This window comes from Carcharhinus amblyrhynchos, chromosome 7, assembly GCF_965287045.1.
Source record: "Carcharhinus amblyrhynchos chromosome 7, sCarAmb.v2.hapA, whole genome shotgun sequence".
NCBI classification, from domain to species: Eukaryota; Metazoa; Chordata; class Chondrichthyes; order Carcharhiniformes; family Carcharhinidae; genus Carcharhinus; species Carcharhinus amblyrhynchos.
The window spans coordinates 6093168-6107287 of NC_137330.1; the positions used below are offsets into that span (position 1 = coordinate 6093168).

At 41.1% G+C, this 14120-nt stretch overlaps 1 protein-coding gene across 1 annotated transcript in view; it reads left to right on the forward strand.

Annotated features, from left to right (window-relative positions):
- The first annotated feature begins 4470 nt into the window (after window positions 1-4470).
- The window catches only part of extl3 (exostosin-like glycosyltransferase 3), an 81208-nt gene continuing 71558 nt past the window's right edge, over window positions 4471-14120 (forward strand). Inside the window, exon 1 of the mRNA XM_080191863.1 lies at window positions 4471-4639. The gene's annotated coding sequence lies outside the window, so the exon portion shown is untranslated. The remainder of the gene's footprint in view (window positions 4640-14120) is intronic.

The window sequence follows — 14120 nt, forward strand, 5'->3', positions numbered from 1 at the left end:
ATTTGTATCTTTGGGTGTCTTTATTTATCCAGACACTTCAGTGTATTTTTTAATGCTCATCATGATGTGAAGATGCTGGCGTTGGACTGGGGTAAACATAGTAAAAATTTTCACAACACTAGGTTAAAGTCCAACAGGTTTATTTGGGAGCAAACGCCACTGGCTTTCAGAGTGCTGCTCCTTTGTCAGGTGAGTGGAAGTTCTGATCACAAACAGGGCAGTATTTTGCTTTTATTTATTTATTTTATGTTGAACTAAGGTTCTGGCTGCCCCCTCACGTCCCTCAGCACTATCTCCCCAGTGTCCAGACCAACATTTATTCCTCAACTACACTAAAAAAAACAGATTGTCTCGTCATTATCACACTACTGTTTGTAGGAATTTGCTGTGTGTAAATTAGCTGTCACACACTTTGGTATTTACTTATCTGTAAAGTGTTCTGTATCATCCTGTAGTCATCAAAGATGTTATATAAATGCAAGTCTGTCTCTTCTTTTAATCTACCATATTCTTAGTGTCTCCACAAGAATATGTAATTTAGATTGTCCAATGGAAATTGGTGCTTAAAATCCAGATGAATAGTATCCCAATAGTAAGAGCATATTTTGCTTTCTGTTTTCCTGATATCAGATTTGTGATCAGCCAAAAACAAGATTTTGCCAAGTGTCCCTCAGAGTAGACCCAACCATCTTCAGCTGCTTCATCAATGACCTTTCTTCCATCTAAGGTCAGAAGTGGAGCTGTTCACTGACAGTTGCACAATGTTCAGTATCATTCGCAACTCCTCAGATACTGAAGCAGTCAATGACTGCATGCAATGCAGCAAGACCTGGACAACATTCTGACTTGGATTGATAAGTGGTGAGTAACATTTGTGCCACAAGTGTCAGGCAGTGACCATCTCAATCAAAAGAATTTTTCTCAACTCCTCTTGACAACCAACAATTTTACCATTGCTGAATCTTCCACCTTCAGTAACCTGAGGGATCATCATTGAGCAGAAATGGAACTGGACCAGTAACATCAATATTGAGATTACAACAACAGGTCAAAGTGGATCTTCTGCAGTGACAGTATTCATAGAACCCTAGCATCCCTGCAACATAGAAGACGTCATTCAGCCCATTGAGTTTGCACTGATCCTCTGAAAGAACACCCAACCTAGGCCCAATCACCCACCCTATTCCCATAACCCGTGCATTTTACCATGGTTAATCCACCTAACCTGCACATTTTTGAACTACCACTATTACTCTTCTAACTTGTGTCTTCTCGAGTGTGGAAAGGTTTTGAAGCGGTGAACTTACTTCTTTCAGAGGGTCAGTGCAAATTCAGTGGGCTGAATGATGTCTTCTACATTTCAGGGATGCTAGGATTCTATGAATACTGTCTACCTGCCTGGATGAGTACACTCCAGTAACTCTGAAATACCTCTTGACAATATTGAAAGACAAAGTTACCCCCACCACTGCTCTGTTTCACTCTGGTTTCAGTTTGAACCATCAACAAGATGCACTGCAGCAATAGGTAAGGCTTCTTCAACAATGATGACCAAACCTGAAACCTCTATCACCTAGATGGTCAAGGGAAGCAGGCACATCACAACATCACCATCTAGGAGTTCCAGTCCAAGTCACACACCACCTTGTCTTGTAAATATATCACCATTCCTTCATTCCCACTGGGTTAAAATGCTGGAGATCTTACAGCACGTGGGCTCCAGTGGGTCAAGAAGGTAGTTCACCACAATTTTCTGAAGGGTCATTAGGAATGGGCAATAAATGTTAATTTTTCCCAGTGACAGCCACATCCCAGAAATGAATAAGAAAAATAATGTGAGACAAGCAAAAGGGCACCGATTTTGTCTCTCCAATAGTAGTACCATAGAAAATCAAGTTAGTATTATTTAAAACATGATTCCTTGCAGAAGTTGTGAATACTATGAACCAGTCAGTTTTGTGGTTACATTTCCTGAAACTATCATCAATTGTCATAAAAATCCATATGGTTTATTAATGTATTTTAAGGAAGGAAATCTGTCATATTTACCTGGTTCTGACCTACATGTCATTCCAGACCTACAGCAATGTTTTTGATGCTTAACTGCCCTCTGAAATGGGATGGCAGCCATTCAATTTAAGGGCGATTAGGGATGGGCAACAAATGCTGACCTTGCCAGTGACGCCCACATTCCATGAAAGAATAAAAAAAATTTTCAAAATGATTTTTCAGAATGTAATGACTGAATGCCTGAATATGTAAAACTTCTTAGGAACAGGAGTGTGGACAATTTATTCCCTCAAAACTGTTCTGCCACTACTATTCAAAACATGGCTGATCTATGAGCTAATTCCAAAAAAGCTACCTTCAGCCAGGAAAGAGAATGTGACAAAAATGAAGCTTTTATTATAAAAAGCAATAATTTTGTATGGTATTAAACTCATTGAACTCCATTTGACGACTCAATGTATTAAATACATTAGGAGGAATTTTTAACAAGGGTGAATGTGTGGGATTAGGTGCGGGTTGCCGGTTAAATAGGGAAAAAGTTCTGAGCACCTCGGGAGGTTCCTGGACTGGACTGGACACATGACTTAACTGTGTCTGGCTGGTTTGCCCAGGCCTCTGTGTTTAGCCTGGGGAGAAGATAAATATCTTCACAGCATTCCACCTGGCTTATGAGAAATGGACTTACTTCCAATCCTTCTAGGTTCCCCCACCATCAAACCCATAAATCCTACCATGTCTCCTTACCATCCCTAGAATCAGATGTCAGACTATCTCCTCCTACTAGGGTTTGGTGACTGATTCCCCTGGATTGAACTCCCCTCCAGATCAGGAATCAGGCCTAGCTTGATCCTGCAGCCTTCTTTGAAATGTTCCTCACCTGTCTAGAAGTGAAATTTGTCAGTCAGGCTATCTTCCGAATGGAAAAGCTGTCGCAGATCTGCAATCACTGCTTTGGAGTTAGAACTCTACAGCAAACAGGGAAAACCAAAACATCTGGATTTCCAGCATCCTACCAATTCCTTCAAACTCATTCCCACCCTGCTCCCAGCATTTTGGGGAATATTAGTTACTTCAAAAAGCGATAAAGCACTTGGAGACAGGATGAGGTTGTGAAAGGTGTTGTATAAATGCAAGTCTTTTGTTCTTCTGACACTCTGACCATTAAGCTAGTCTATGAGTTCCTGTATCAGTCCCATCGCTCAGCACACATCAGGAATTAAACTTCCAAGATCAGCTTGGATGTGGAGATCTTTAAAATTGTCACTGCTTTGGTTGAGCAAATGTGGAAATCCAAACTAAGTATAAAATCATCATTAATAAATCAATGGAGAATTCAAGAGAAACTTCTTTATCTAGAAAGTGGTGCAAGCATGGAACTGACTACCACAGGCAGTGGTCGAGGTGAATATTGCAGAGATATTTAAGACTGGATATGCATGTAATAACAATGTGTATTTCTTTAGTGCCTTTAATGCAATAAAGTATCCCAGAGCAGTTTCCAGCAGTGTAATCAGACACAGTTCAGTGTTCAAAATGACCAGAGGTCTGGACAGAGAAATTATTCCCAATGGTGGAAAGGTCAAGTATCAGAAACTAATTTAAATTGAATGGTAAAAAATGCAAACGTGGCAACAAGAGGAAAGGATTTTATGCAGCTTATGTTAGGATCCGGAAATCACTGCCTGACACGATGGCTGGAGATCTATTCATTTGTGGCTTTCAGAAGAGAATTGGATAGTTATCTGAACACAAATGATTTATAAGGCCATTGGAAAAGGGTTTCGGCATAAGCCTAGCTGTGTCGCCCTTGCTAAGAGCTAGCATAAACAAGATGGGTTAATGGCTACCTTCTACTTGTCTTATGATTTTTATGAAGTTCTGTCTACATTTCCTACAAACTGGGAAAAGTGGCCAGTATAATCAAGGACTCCACACACTGCAGACAAACTCTCTTCCACCTTCTGTCAGGGAAAAGATACAAAGGTCTGAGGTCATATATCCGGTGACTCAAGAACAGCTTCTTCCTTGCTGCCATCAGATATTTGAATGGACCTACCTTATTAAGTTAATCTTCCTTTATGCCTTAACTATTTTCTATTACACTACATTCTGCACTTATGTGATGCACCTATGTGATCTATGAACGGTATGCTTTGTACGGTGCGCAAGAAACAATACTTTTCATTGTAAGAACAGAAGGATATGCTCTTTGGCTTAGATGAAGTAAATTGCGAGACATCTTGGATGGACCAATGGAGCCGATAGCCTGCTTCTCTATGGGATGTAATTTCCCGCTATGCAGGTAGCTCTGGTCGGAATCCAGCCGAATGGTGGGCGACCTGCGTGCTTTAATTACGGCAGCATTGCTGTTGCCAGCGCAGCCAGCAGGAGGCGGGCATCTGGTGTGGTCGGAGGAGCCGTGGTTCCCACAATGCTGCTGCGCCCTGCTTGGAGAACGGCTTGTACAATGCGGCGGGGCTGATAGTGATTCCTCCATTCAGTCCTCCGTGTGTGGATGCAGTGCTTTTATTTTTTGTTTAAAAAAAGCAGCTTCGGCTTCGCGTTAGGAAAAAATAGATCTGAAAACAAGGGAGCAGGCGCCTCCATAAAGCAGCACACCTCGGATCATGTAAGTCATTTTCTGTATGCAAGGCAGTTTTTGTCTGTTGTTGAAGCCAGGCTGTGGATTTAAGTGAGAGGCACAGCCGTGTACTGGTGTTTGGCTGCCCAGAGGCCTGTACGGGAGCTGCTAGCAAGCGGCTGGAAGTGGTTACATCGGGTCCCTTTTGCGGCTACATGTTCGATACAATGTTGCACCGAGGCCGGGAGCTCCTCCATTGCTAAGAAAATGCACCCTGTTTCTCTGGTCCTGTTATCCTACCGGCTAGGGGCCTGGGCATTTTCAGTTTCTAGTAAGCTTGCAATCAGTGCTTTGTGTGTGCATGTGTTTTGTGCAGTATCAATTGTGGGGTATTTATTTCTTGGATGGTTTTCCAGAATCGCTTTGCATTCATATGTTTTTAAAAATGTAAGTTTGAAGTTTAGACCCTAGTCGACCAGAGGCCAGCAGTGTTCGATGTTTCTCTTCATTGACTTTATGTGATCCTACAGGCAATGCAGCCAACCCTGTGCCTTAAACTCCCCACCACCCTCCAAATACCTGCCAACTAGCCTGAGCCAAAAGTTAGTGGGATCTAGCAGTTGTTGTTTTGCTGTCTGGAAGGTCATTGCTGATCAACTGGTGCAGAAAAATACATATTGCTTAATGACAATCCTTTGGACGAATCACTTGTACAATTTCAGGCATAACACAGTGGATAATGCGGTTTATTTTTGTCAGAACACGCCACACTTGGATTACTGTACAGTGAGCTGTTCTGATCTCCATATTTACACAAAAGGATTGAGAGGCACTGGAAAGGATACTACAACATTTTAACCTCTCCACTTTGGTAATAATCAAACGACTGAACAGGCTTTCTCTAGAGAACAGAGGTATGACCTAATAAAGATCTTTAAAATGATCTAAGTACTATAGATGTGGAGATGTTTCTGTTTGTGGGGAGACTTAAACTGGGGGGGGGGGGGGGGGGGTGGTGCATAAGTGTAAGATAGTCAACAATAATACCAGTAAAGGATTCAAGGAAAACTTATTACCCCAAGAGTGGTGAGAATGTGAAGCTCACTATCTCAAGGAATGATTGGGGTACATAGTAAGAATGTCTTTAAGAGAATAAACAAGAAAGAAGAGTCGAAAGATTCTGGTAGTGAGGTGAGAGGTGGCTTCTATGGAGTACAAACATTGCTATAGATCAGTTGAGTGAAAAATCGCCTGTTTGTGTGCTCCAAGGTTGGTGGTCTCAAAATCCCTCCCACATGGTTGGCCACAACCATTCTCTGTGACTGGTAACCTGACTGCCATTGCTCCCTGGGAGTTCAGAATTCTTAAAATCTCCTGTAACAGTGGTTAGGTCAATTATGAAGACACATTTATACAATGCATTTCCAGAATGTTTCAAAGTACTTTAAGAGCTGATTAAGTACCTAATGTAGCATTGTCATGTTCTCATGCTGCGCAGAGCAAGCTCCCATAAACAGGTCTGGAAAAAGTGTCATATGGACTTGAACCGTTAACTATTTCCGTCTCCACTGATGCTGTTTATGATGATGTTTATTTCTGATTTTTCAGCATCCACACTATTTTGCTTTTATCCCCCAAGTAGTAATATTTGCAGAGTACGATCTATCCTGTCCGTGCCAGCTCTCAACAAGTGAAACTCATCTCATAGAGCCATAGGGGTTTACAGTATAGAAACAGACCCTTTGGCCCAATTTGTCCATGCCATCTTTTTTTTAACCACTAAGCTAGTCCCAGTTGCCTGTTCTGGGCCCATATCCCTCTATAGTCATTTTACTTATGTAATTATCTAAATGCTTTTTTAAAAGACAACTACTACTACCACTGGCAGCTTATTCCAGACACTCACCACCCTCTCTGTGAAAGAAATGCCCCTCTGAACCCTTTTGTATCTCTTCCCTCTCACCTTAAACCTATGCCCTTTAGTTTTAGACTCCTCTACCTTTGGGAAAATATATTGACTTATTTAGCTGATCTTTGCCCCTCATTATTTTATAGACCTCTAAGACCAACCCTAAGAAGAAAAAGTCCCTGTCTATCCAGTCTCTCCTCATAAGTCAAACCATCAAGTCCTGGTAGCATCCTAGTAAATATTTTCTGCACCCTTTCCAGTTTAATAATATCCTTTCTATAATAGAGTGACACAATATTCCAAGTGTGGCGTTATCAATGTCTCGTACAACTTCAAGATATCCCAGTTTCTGTATTCAATGTTCTGATGAGCTGGTCCCAACTCTCCGTTCTTTTCCTGTAACCCTGCAATTTCTTTTATTCATGAGCTTATTCAATTCTTCTTTGAAAGCTACAATGAAACCTGCCTCTGAATGGATGCCCTCTGGTTCTTTATCCTTCCTCCAGAGGAAACAGTTTCCCTCATTTTACTCTATCCCATGATTTTGGAAACATCTATCAAATCTTCTCTTAACATTCTCTATTTTAAGGAGAACAATCCCAACTTCTCCAATCTATCCATGTAACTGAAGTTCCTCATCCCTGGAACCATTCTTAGAATTTTTTGACATGGATTGTGCTGTTGTGTTTCAGCTTAAATCCAATTTGGAATTTCCTTGCTCAATGGATACAGGACAGATCTTAAAAGATTAATTTTGGGGATATGGATGTTGTGAGCAAGGTTTTGACAATTATTGCCCATTCCTATCCTATCCTATCCTGAGGATCCCCATTGATCATGTGTTGAAGGTACTCCCACAGTGCTGTCAGGTAGGCATTTCCAGGATTTTTACCCAGTAGCAACAAAGGATGGTGTGTGATTTGAAAGGGAATTTGGAAAACACCACACTCCATCCTCTTGCTGCTCTGATTCTTCTAGGTGACAGAGATTGTGTGTTTGGACAGATCACTGACCAAGAATAGGCAATCTATTTGTTAGATGCCATCTATTCTCTATTCATTATGATGTGGTGGTGACGTGTTACAGTATACTTGGGTTGTCTGTGATGCTGTGGCAATGTTCACTTATACATGTATGTTGTGTCGGCCCATGGATAGTGATGGCAGCGGCTCCAACTTTCTGTCTATCACAAGGCTGACCAGGAATCTCTGCAACTTTTACTGCCTACCTGTGTTTTAGAAGGATATGCTTGTTACAAATCCACCTTGCTTGGCCATTAGGTCCTGGGGTGGAATTCAAATCTGGAGCTTCAAGCTCAGAGGCAAGAATGCTGCCCATTATGCCCCAAGAGTTCCCATTATAATGCAACATCGCACAGATCATCAAATGACTGAATAGTATCAGCACTCTCCTCCTGTTCATGATGGCACAAACTCTTCCATGCACTTTCCTCCTCATTGAGTGATTTTGTGGATGTCACATACCACCTCCATCCCCTCTGATCTGTTGTTACATGCACTTAATCAGCTATTTGTTGGTGTAATATTTAAACAGAAAAGCATTGTGGCTTGAGACTGATTTGGCACATGAAATTTCCTTCCTGAATACACTGTCTGCTATACTAGCATGTATAACCCAATTTGCATAAGCTTTGCAATTTTGGCTTTGCATGGCTAACTACATTCTTCACAAATATTCTAATACCAAAGTTTCACTTCGCTCTTGAGCCAGGAAATTTCGCATTACATCATATTCTCAGTCTTTCAGATGGTTGTGCGTTCAAATCAAACTCCAGGGAATTAAGCATATTTCTAGATTGAGGGAGTGCTGAGCTGCTGAAGGTGGCGCCTTTCACTATTTCAAAGAAGAGCAGAGAGTTATCTATTCAAATCTTGCCAATATTATCCCTAAACCAATGTCACACATTCAGTTTATCTAATAATTATTACATTGCTGTTTGCGGGAGCTTGATGTTTGTAAATTGGCTGCCATGTTTCCTACATTCCAATTGTGACTATACTTCAATAATATTTCAGTGGCTGTAAAATGTGATGCATCATACTGAGGTTAAGGTAAATTACTACTTTGGTCATGCAGTTGTGATGATTAACTTCCAAAATATTCATGTCTGCATCATAACATTGCTGGTTGTTGAGTCCAATGCATTGTGTTGGTTCTTCAATTCCCCTTCAACGCCGCACCCCCCCCTTCCACTTCCCCCTCCTTCAGCTGTCATGTCCATGAAATTTTCTTTTTAAAGATAACCCCCTTTTGCATGCATTCAGTTAGTACTTTTCTGGCTATGGAGGATGGCAGTTGTTGGGGGCAAGCCCTTTCAGGCCGGCAACATAAACAATGGGACTATGTGACTTTATCAATAGTTAATCAGGTGGAGTTGACACACATCCATAGCCAGGTAGAGTATCAGCCATTTGTGTTCACTGCTATGGACAATGTTCTTTCAGCATTCTGCGGGCAAATACCTTATGTCAATCTTTGGTTAGTTTGCCTATCAACTTTTCTCGTACCACATGTGCTTGCCATTATGCTGGTTGATCATCTTTAATATCAGTCATCACTTTTGGATTTGGTAGATTGTCTTACAGCTGGATGTCTCTCTGCCTATCATGATCAAATGAGGAGAGGTAGAACAAGCAGCACGTTGGAATAGTGGTTAGCACTGCTACTTCACAGTCCCAAGGATTTGGCTTATGTCACTACCTGTGCAGAATCTGCATGTTCTGCTCGTGTGTGCGTGTTTCCTCTGGGTGCTGTGGTTCCCTCCCACAGTCTGAAAGGCCTACTGGTTAAGTCCATCGGCCATGCTAAATTCTTCCTCTGTGCACCCAAAAAGGCACTGGAATGTGGCGACTAGGGGATCTTCACAGTAACTTCATTGCAGTATTAACATACCTACTTGTGACATTAATAAATAAACTTTAACTTGAAATTTCTTTTTCCTTGTTTGATAACAATGGGTTTTCTTTTGTTTAAAAAATATCTTCTAGCCAATTCATGAGTGTTGAATTGTTTACATAGTGTGACCATGAAGACAGAATTTTAAAAAGAAAAGTATAGTTTTTATTGTAATTAAACCAGTCAAAGAAAAATAATAAAAAGCCCCAAGTTTCCCTCTCTCTCACACATACACACACAAATAGATCACACATATATACAAACAAATAGATTAGAGAGTGGGGAGGATAGATTAAGTAATTTAGAGCCCAACAAAATTAAAGAGAAAAATGCTTATTGAAAGTTGGTGACTCTCCTGGCCTTAGACTGAATTTAGCAGTGCAGCTGCTTTAAGTATCGAGGCTGTTTAGAGTTATAGACAGATGTTTCATTTGTTCTTCTGGAGATAACACTGGTTTGGGTTCTCTTTAAAAGCAGTCTGTAGCACCTGGATAGTAAAAATCAACTGAAAGTTCAAGAACTTGCAAGATAGAAGTAGAGAAGGAGAGAGTAGAAAAGAATCCATTCAAGATTTTGTTCCTTCAGCATCTCAGTTGTTTGTTGAGCTCTGCAAAGTAAGCAGGTGTTCAAAATACCCGAAGGGTTGGTTTGTCACAGACCATCTCTCTTCTACTGCCCAATGATCCAAGTAAGGTCATGACTAGAGTATTCAAATTGTAACTTGTGACTGGCAATTCCTGTTTAGCCAGGGTCCCATTGTCCAAATGCTTATGTCTAACGGTTTGGCTTCACTCGGTTGAGTACGAAGGTGATTGTTTGGACGCTTTGCTAATGGGATAGGAAATGGCCCCCTGTTCATCCTCTTTTGAGATTATTGTCCCTGGAGTAGTTTTTCAGACAGTTTGTCTCAATTTCAGTGGTTTTGGACTGTAGAGGTACAGTGATGCAAATATGCAGCCATCTTTGACAATGATCCTAAGTCACTGGAGTGTGGCTTTAGTCTTAAATAATGAGGAGTTTGCAGGTAGTAAATTCAAAAATAATTTTTCTGATATAAAGTATGTTTTTACAACATACTGCTAACCCTTTTCATTGATCCAGACTGGGGAATGGAATCAGTTACAGGCTGTTACCTTCTTATGTCAATCTTTGTGCTATCTAAGTTGAATTTCTTTGCTACCACTTGTGACAACAATGATCAAACTGAATCAGAAGAAAATAATTTGCAAATCCTGTCCCATTCACCCACCATCCACTGTGCTAATTTCCCTTCATTGGTTCCGGAGATAATGCCTTGATTTTAAGATTCTTCTTCTTCTTATCAAATCCCTCCATGGCCTCACCACCATCCTCCATTCTTTGTAACTAGAATATGACTAGACAGACGGCCTAAGAAAGTAGGGCAGAGAGCAGGGGAAATCTAAATTAAACTGTTTTTATTTCAATGCAAGAGGCTTCATGGGCAAGGCAGATGAACTCAGCACGTGGATGGGACTGGGATATTATAGCTACTGCTGAAACATGGCTAAGGGAGGAGCAGGACTGGCAGATCAATGTTCCAGGGTACAGACAAAGGAAAGAAAGAACAGGAGGTAAGCGAGGAGGGAGAGTTGCATTCTTGATTGGGAAAACATCACGGTACTACTGAGAGGGGATATATCAAAGCGTTCACCCGCTGAGTCTTTACAGGTAGAAGTAAGAAATAAGAAGGGGGAGATCACTTTGTTAGGATTGTACTACAGGCCCCAGATAGTGGGAAATTGAGGAACAAATATGTAAGGAGATTACAGAAAGCTGCCAGAAAAATAGGGTGGCAATGATAGGGGACTTTAACTTTCCCAACGTTGACTGGGACAGCCATAGTATTAGGGGCTTGAACGGAGAGAAAATTGTTGTGTGTTCAGGAAGGACTTCTCATTCAGTATGTGGATGACCCAACTAGACAAAACTTGACCTCTTCTTGGGAAATGTGGAGGGGCAGGTGACACAATTTAGTGAGGGATCACTTTAGGACCAGTGACCGTAATTCTATTAGTTTTAAGATAGCTGTGGAGAATGATAGTTCTGGCCCAAAAGTTAAAATTTTAAATTGGGGCAAGGCCAATTTTGGTGATATTTGACAGGAACTTTCAAAAGTTGATTGGGGGAGTCTGTTGGCAGGCAAAGGGATGGCTGGTTAGTGGGGAGCTTTCAGATGTGTGTTAACCAGCATTCAGGGTAAGCACATTCCTTTTAGACTGAAGGGCAAGGCTAGTTGAAGTAGGGAACCCTGGATGAACTAGGATATTGAGGCCTTGGTCAAAAAGAAGATGAATTTGACACAGGCAGCTGGGATCAAGTGTATCCCATGAAGAGTATAGAGGGTGTAGGAGTAGAGTTAAGAGAGAAATCAGGAGGGCAAAAAGGGGACATGAGATTGTTTTGGCAGATAAGACAAAGGAGAATCGAAAGAGTTTCTACAAATACGTGAAGGGCAAAAGGCTAACTAGGGAGAGAATAGGGCCTCTTAAGGACCAACAAGGTTACCTATGTGCAGATTCACAAGAGATGGGTGAGACCCTAAATGAATATTTATCATCAGTATTTACTGTTGAGAAAGACATGGATGTCAGGGAACTTGGGGAAATAAATAGTGATATCTTGAGGAGTGTATGTTTTACAGAGAAGGAAGTGCTGGAAGTCTTAAAGCTCATCAAGATGGATAAGTTCCTGAGACCTGATGAAATGTATCCCAGGACGTTGTGGGAGGCAAGGGAGGAAATTGCGGGTCCCCTAGTAGAGATATTTGAATCATTGACAGCCGCAGGTGAGGTGCCTGAAGATTGAAGGGTGGTAAATGTTGTGCCTTTGTTTAAGAAGGGCTGCAGGAAAAAGCCTGAGAACCACAGGCTGGTGAGCCTAACATTTGTAGTGCATAAGTTGTTAAAAGGTATCCTGAGAGACAAGATCTACAGACATTTAGAGAGGCAAGGACTGATTAGGGACAGTCAGCATGGCTTTGAGTGGAAAATCATGTTTCACAAATTTGACTGAATTTTTTGAAACGGTAACCAAGAAGATAGATGAGGGCAAGGCAGTTGACGTTGTCTACATGGACTTTGACAAGGTATTTCATGATAGGTTGTTGCATAAGGTTCATCTCACAGGATCCAGGGTAAGCTAGCCAATTGGATACAAAATTTGTTTGGTGACAGAAGACAAAGAATGGTTTTCAGATTGAAGGCCTGTGACCAGTGGCGTGCTTCAGGGATCGGTGCTGGATCCACTGTTATTTATTATTTGTATTAATGATTTGAATGAAAATTTAGGAGGTATGGTTAGTAAGGTTGCAGATGATACCAAGATTGGTGGCATAGTGGATAGTGAAGAAGGTTATTTCGGATTGCAATGGAATCTTGATCAATTGGGCCAGTGGACAGATGGAGTTTAATTTAGACGAATGAGAAGTGATGTATTTTGGTCTAACGAATCGGGGCAGGAGCTACTCAGTTAATGGTGGGACACTGGGGAGAGTTATAGAACAAAGTGACAAAGGAGTACAGGTTCATAGCTCCTTTAAAAGTGGAGTCACAGGTGGACAGTGTGTTGAAGAAGGCATTTGGTATGCTTGGTCTCATTGATCAGAACATTGAATACAGGAGTTAGGATGTCTTATTGAAGTTCTACAAGACATTAGTAAGGCCGCACTTGGAACCTGTGTACAGTTTTGATCACCCTATTATAGAAAGGATATTATTAAACTAGAAAGGGTGCAGAAAAGATTTACTAGAATACTATTGGAACTTGATGGTTTGAATTATAAGGAGAGACTGGGACTTTTTTCCCTAGAGCGTAGATGCTTAGGGGTGGTCTTATAAAGGTTTATATAATTGAGGGGCATAGGTAAGTAAATAGTCAACATCTTTTCCCAAAGTTGGGGAGTCTAAAATTAGCATAGATTTAAGGTGCGAGGAGAGAGATATAAAAGGGCAATTTTTTCACATAGACAACGGTAAGTGTCTGGAACAAGCTGCCAAAAGCAGAAGTAGAGATGGGTACAATTTTGCCTTTTAAAAAGCATTTAGACAGTTGCATGGGTAAGATGAGTACAGAGAGATATGAACCAAATGTGGGCAATTAGGACTACTTTAGTGGTTGAAAACTGGGTGGCCTGGACACATTGGGCTGAAGAGCCTGTCTCCTCTATGACTAACTGAGTGCTTTGCTGGACCAGTTCAAGGATATTTAAGAGACAGATACATTCCTGTAGGTCTGAAGTCACATGAAGGCCAGATCAGGTAAGGGTGGTAAATTTCCTTCCCTGAAGGGAATCACCTTTAGGGAACAAAGCATGGATGTTTATGACAATTGGTTTTATGGTCATCATTAGACTGTTAATTCCGAATTTTTATTGAATTTTAATTTCACCACTTGCCATCATGGGATTCGAACCCAGTTCCCCAGAGCATTACAAATCTCTGGATTACTTGGTCTGACAATACCACTGCGCCACCACTTTCAACACATGAAAGGGGATAGATAAGTGCAAGTTAGTATTAGTATTGCACTAAGTATCTCCAGATGATTTATTGTTTCTGATTAGTTGATTCCAGTAAATCTTCCATGTCATTTTGCACAGGGAGTTAACATCAATTATAATTTCAAGTGAAATGAGGTTAGCGGGAAGTGGCTAATTGATCAGACAGCTTAGGTGCTTGAGGTCAT